This window comes from Sander vitreus, chromosome 4 (genome assembly GCF_031162955.1).
Source record: "Sander vitreus isolate 19-12246 chromosome 4, sanVit1, whole genome shotgun sequence".
Lineage (NCBI taxonomy): Eukaryota > Metazoa > Chordata > Actinopteri > Perciformes > Percidae > Sander > Sander vitreus.
Genome location: NC_135858.1, coordinates 37,947,904 through 37,954,334, shown reverse-complemented (window position 1 = coordinate 37,954,334; position 6,431 = coordinate 37,947,904).

Genomic DNA, 6,431 nt, shown 5'->3' with positions numbered 1-6,431 from the left:
TCAGATTTATTTAGACAGTCATCTGTGCCAGGCAAGTTACTGCAGTGTTTACATTACACACAGTGCTACATGTAGCTACATGCTAATGTCAGGGAAAGCTGTAATCTTTGTTGCTTGTTAATTTCTCCCCAATTTTGGATCACATTCCTGCAGGAATGTTTGATTGTGTAGCTTTTGGTTGAGAAGTTTTTATTGTTGATGTTTTACAGTAGAAATTGCTGCTTTATACTCCATTACAGTCAGTACTGTTAATGATGGACAGTGAAGAGACGCCGAGAGCACAGCATGTGAAAGACCCGGAAACGCTGACCAATTTTTTTTTTTACACCAGATCTCCTCATGTAAACATGTTCTACAAGAAACACAAAATACAAGTATGAACCTGAAAATGAGCATAATATTAACAACAGACAAGCTGTTACTACGGATGTTGAATAAGAGGCTGAATGGACTTATTTTAAGTTGTTTTATACTAAACCCTCTGCCAAATAAATGTGAAGAGTTTAAATGCTGGCTTTGCTTTGCCTGGTTTGTCGCAGCTGTTTTGTTACTCCCTCTTATTATATTTTTTGTGGGATTGTATGTACATTTAGTCCATGAATCTGTTACTTTTTGTCCTTCCAAGAACTGGAAATGTTCATTAGCTAAAGTTACTGCCAGAGACGTAACGTTACTGAAATGCAAAATGCTGCTTAGCCAATATTTTTTGGTGGCAGAGGATTGTTTTCCAATCAGTTGTATACGATGTTTGATAATGTAGATGCATGCAGACTGCTGAATAAAACTTTGCATTAATATAGTAATAATTTGTCACTTTGTCCGTTCTTCACAGCGTAGCTGCGTACCGTATTCTGGCTCTCTGATTGGTTACACAGTATGCCAGTCTACAGTACCTGTATTATCTAATACCTTGATGGGCAGGAGGGAGGGAGAGATAGGGCTGGGTTAAAATTATAGAGCAGATCACACCAAAGCACGTCAGGGTCTGCCATTTTGTGGATGCTTATTCAAAACTTTTACAATTTTATTTTGAGTTTTAAATTAAAAACTTAAAGGTATAATATGCAGTATTTTACTAAAAAACATTATACTGCCTGAATGACCTGCAGCTCTGCCTACATACACACATACACACTACATACAAGGCCCTCCCAGCTTGTATAAGGTTAGGGTTATCTATTAGATGAGTGAGCTGCCTTTCTCCTGACATCACTTCCTTGTCTGTTTCCCTGTCATTTGGTCACATAAAATATGTAAAAATCCAATAAAAAATATACATCCATGCTGATTGACCCCTGGGCGCATGCCTTACATTTCTATCCAAATGAGAATCTACACATTATTTATTACATTAACTCTGTTACATTATTATTCTGGCTCGTTCATTCCACATTTAGTATATATAGCAGCAAAGTAACACATTTTGGATACTTCTATATATAATAGAAGGCTATAGATAATAAATAAGGATGTACGTCAGCAATGGCACGGATCACATCCATCACTGCTAATGCATTTGGAGATCAATAGTCAGGAAGACAGCCTCTGATTGGACGACACACTCACTTCAATGCATCATGGGAGTCATGGCGACGAACAACAAACGGACAGGATTACGATATATGATTTCATCATTATGGATTTATTGTACAAATGCTCCTTAAATACACTGCAGTTCCAAGGCCTACAATTGCAAAAGAGACCTTGTTGAAATGTCGCAGATCTTAGCTCCTGGATGCAAAAAAAATATTATATATATATGCTTCAAAGTGGTTTCAATAATCTGGATTTTGAACATCTGCTCCCCCAGAGCAGTAATAAAAGCAGCCCATTTTTCTAGGAAAAAGCCCCTGTGAGAGGAAAAGTCGAAGCGGAGGTCTAATCCTGCTGTAAATTTCCAAAAACCAGCAGAATCCACGTGGAGATTCAGAGGTGACAATGTGTTCGAGTACTGTGAGACAAATGGTGTGGTGTCATGTTTTCACCGGAGCAGAGGACCCCGTGGCATTTGACCTGAATAATTTCAACCATAATATTTCCAAAGTCAAAGCTGTTTCATGAGAGCCAAGCTCTACATCCCATCTGGGGTCTTAAATCAAATTTTGCAGAAGTAGAAACACATGATGAACTGAACTGATGTGTGAACAATGTTGTGACAGAATTGTTTCTGATTCAAGGTTCCAGGCAAGAGACCTTTGTTGAAGATGGAGCTCACTTCGGTAAAACCTAGAGTAGATGAAGAGACTGACAGAAAATCAAGTAAGTTGTGAAGGATAAAATAACTTTGAAACATTTAAATGTATCCATTGAAATCTGTATGTCTGCTATTACTTTCACATGTCTCACATACTTCATTAGTGGTGAAACGTAATGTCTAAAAAACCCGTAAATCAAATGTCTTTGTCCATGGCTATGGTTGGCGCAGATGAATGAAAACCTGCTTATAATTAGTATGTGTGGAATTGGGACACAGTCTGCTGAGACATCCCTTCAGACTGGGGGACCTGAGGGTCATCAGGGAGGCTTGGTCTGGCTGCAAGACTGTACAGTTTACGCTGCATAGGCTTTGTCGTCTCTCCCCCGCCTTCCACCTTTTAGGTTTGATTGGGTTTGCTATTCAAAATTTATTTATTTAAAAAAAAAAAAAATGGATAACATCTACTTATTTTAACTTACAGTTCATGTGTGGTCTTCATCCAAACTGGACCTTCAGATGCTTGCATTATTAGGTTTGTTTTCTTTCCAGACTTTATACTGATTAACTGGTGACACATGGTGAAAACATTATGCTTACAGATCATGACTTTGAAGCTCAGTTATGTTTTACCAAGAAAGAAAACAGCCAGAAAACCATTAATCCCTGAGGGATTAGTAAATTACATGAAATGTGTAAAAATTATGTAATCCATGTTTTTGCCAGTTTCAAAAACAGTTTGAAAGGTACCATGCAGATGAAAGATTAAAGAAAGATCTTGCTGAGAATAAGGTCAGAAGGACCAACTTTTGGAGTTGTTAAGTGCGTACAGGTGTTGAAGTTACGGGCTCAGATCCTGCTTCCAATTTGAAGATCTTTCAGAAAGCCGATATTTTCGACAAAGGACTGCAAATAAGCTTCAAAAGCCCTTACCTCACACACTCAGTGGGACTAACAATAAATGAGGGCGTTTCAGGTTACAACATCATTATCACATCAAGCCTTAATTTCAAGTACTGCACATAAAGAGGAACATCTGAAGGCTTCAGACAGTCAGTGTTTACATGCAGTTTAAAGGCACACAAGATTTGTACCTTAATATAACAGCTTCGAAGTATTTTCGATGGTAAACAAAGTCAAATCATCCCGATAGGAAAGCAGGGGGGGACGCCGCTGGCAAAATCAGCAATGCAGGTTTGAGAGGTTGCGCCCCGCCAAAAATGACTTCTCCCGTTGGAATCAATACACCCGGACCTGCCGCTAGTCTCCTAAAGAGGCGTGGCCGTGGCAGAGCCCACGTGACACAGATACAGGAAACTACTCTGAGTTGGAGTGTCTCGGTTCTAAACCGTCTGCTTCAACTGCCCCTCCCCACTCCGCTGGAGTGGTTTTTGAACCGGAATTAATCCGTCAGCGCACTGTGAGTCGTTGCAACAACAAAGCATGGAGCCAGCCGCCCATCTGTTTTACTCCCCGCCGAGGCAGCAGCGGACATCGGGAGATGGCTAGACAGATTGTCCATCTCCAGGGCTGTCAACGCTGTGTCTCGGCAAAAAAGTGGAGGGACCGAGCAGCCCAAGCTCCGGCCGCTGGCTAACGTTAATATTAGTAAGGTAACGAAGTTAGCTCGCGAATTCCACCCACTGGTTAACGTTACTGATGTAATGAGCCAAACAAGTTGTCTGTCACCTAGCGAAAACACTGCGTTCCTACGCTGTGACAACAATGTGTTAATGAAACATAAAAGTTGTTAACTTTTACTAATTGTGAGTGCGATTGCTGTAAGAAAAAGCCAATTATGCGTTGGCAGAGCGCCACCTACTGTACCGGAGGTAGAGTTACTCTGTCAATGACGTCAATGAGGTTTTAGTACACCTTCAGAAAGTATCAACATGAACAGTAACACACAGATAGAGGTGGAAGAGTTGGAAGAGCCACCCCAGAACGTCCTGTTATCTCACACAGTATCGCCTGTTACTCCCTAATCCTTCAGGATAATGCACATCAGTTAAAGAGTCCATGCACATCTGATGCATTTTATTTATATAGCACTTTTCATGGTACTCAAAGACACTTTACAGTAAAAACCAGCACATATAGCACATTAAAAACAGATAAGCAAAAACATAAAACAAGCATATTAGAAGCAATTAAAAACAATACAACCAGTAACTATCAGGTGATAAATGTAAGACTATTAGATGTGGAAAGCTAATCTGAAGAGGTGTATTTTGAATGTGTCCAGGTCAGTACAGTCACAGATGTATAGGTAGGGAGTTCCAGAGGGAGGGGGCTGTAGATGTGTAGGGAGTTCCAGAGGGAAGGGGCTGCAATGGTGAAAGCTTGGTCACCCCAGGTACGGTGCTTGTTCCTGAGTGGTGGGGAGAGGACTAACAGATATGTAACCTTTAAAAACTCATCGTTGACATTTTTGGTTTCACACGGAGCACAAACACGATTCTCCCGGATGAAAGTCCTGTGTTTGTTTGACCCATCCACCAATATTGGCGATCCAGTTACCAATATCTATGGTAGTGAAAACAACTGATAACGCCCATTCAATCGGCTAATAACATTCAAAGCCGGTATATATTCATTATGATGTCTTCGTGAGCCTTATGGGGTTAGGGTTGGGTTGATGAGTTGATATCACCTTATATGTTTTTAGAAATGCACGGTCTGTGAGTTAAGCTGATGAAGGTCCTGTAACTGAAACGTTCACGTTTCTTTCACATTTTCCACACGTCACGTTTTATATGTTTAAAAAAATATTTTTTGTCCAACCTTGACTAAGTTTGGACATTGGAAATATCCAAAACTATTTGAGGAAATAACAGAAACTATCCGTGAGGAAAATAATGTTGTTTTAAGTAAACTGACCACACCAGCTTCCCCACCCTTCCCTGATCAACTTTCCTTAATTCTTTTCAAACTTCTGTTAGTTGAATTGGTTACTCTTAAATGCAGATACACAATGTTACATGTTTTGGTTTAGTACGTTTTGGTTTAACCCTGTTTTTTATTCTGTTTTTCTGTTCTTATATGTTAAGTGAGTGTTGTACTTAGAGAGCAAAGATTAACCAGAGTCAAATTCCTTGTTTGTTTGCGAACCTGGCCAATAAAGCTGGTTCTGGTTCTGATTCTGATTAATGAGTAAGCTAGCAGCCAAAGGTAAACAATAAATACAAATAAAATAAAATAAAGAAGCCCAGAGAAGTAACGTGTTCAAATTATGAAATCTATGTTTCTCAAGTGTTGAGAATGTGTTGCAAATTTTGAAAGACACTGAGGGCCAGATGTACGTACGTTTGTGAAAGTAGTGTTATCAGCGCCATGGCCAACCCGGAGAAAGCACACGCTGTGATACTACAGCTTACGTCGTATTTACCAAACCTGCAGTTCACTGGGTAATCAGCGTCTTTCTCCGCCCACTATACCGTAAAAGCACAATTGAATGGGCGATGGCAAAGAAATCCTGTTTGATGCATGTTATTTCGGCATTAGTGGTGGGGAAATGTATGTATTGACTAGTGCGCTGTAGCAAAGCGTTAAGTACTGGTGCTGTGATACGGCTGAGTGCAGACTGAGCTGCCCCACTGCTGATGCTATGACTGTTTGAAATGATCCTGATGCCAATATGTGTGATGTAGCGAGGAGTTTAACAGCTGCTGGAATGGAATGTGAACGCTGAGTCAGAGATTCAATGTCATCGTTGATTTGTACGTGTTGGAGTACAAGTTCAGATCCTGCCTGCAATTTAAAGTACTTTCTGAAAGCCAATGTATCGACAAAAAGCTGCAAATAAGCTTCTAAAGCACCTATGTCCCACACTCACTGGGTAAAGTAACAGGTAAAGTATTTAAGGTATTAAAGTGCCCATATTATGCTCATTTTCAGGTTCATAACTGTATTTTAAGGTTGTACCAGAATAGGTTTACATGGTTTAATTTTCAAAAAACTCCATATTGTTGTTGTACTGCCCAGCTCTCTCTCACTGCTGCAGATCCTCTTTCAGCTGGTCTCTGTTTTAGCTACAGAGTGAGACCTCTTTTCTTCTTCTTCAGTACTATCTTTGATTGCACATGCTCAGTAGCTCAGATGTAGATCATGTCAGCTAGCTAGCTCCATAGACAGTAAAAGAAAGGCTGTTTCTCCACCTTCAGTCAGTTACAAGGCAGGATTAGCTGGGAGACTTCTTCTAAATGAGGGCGCACATGGAAGTAGTTCTTTTGGAGAT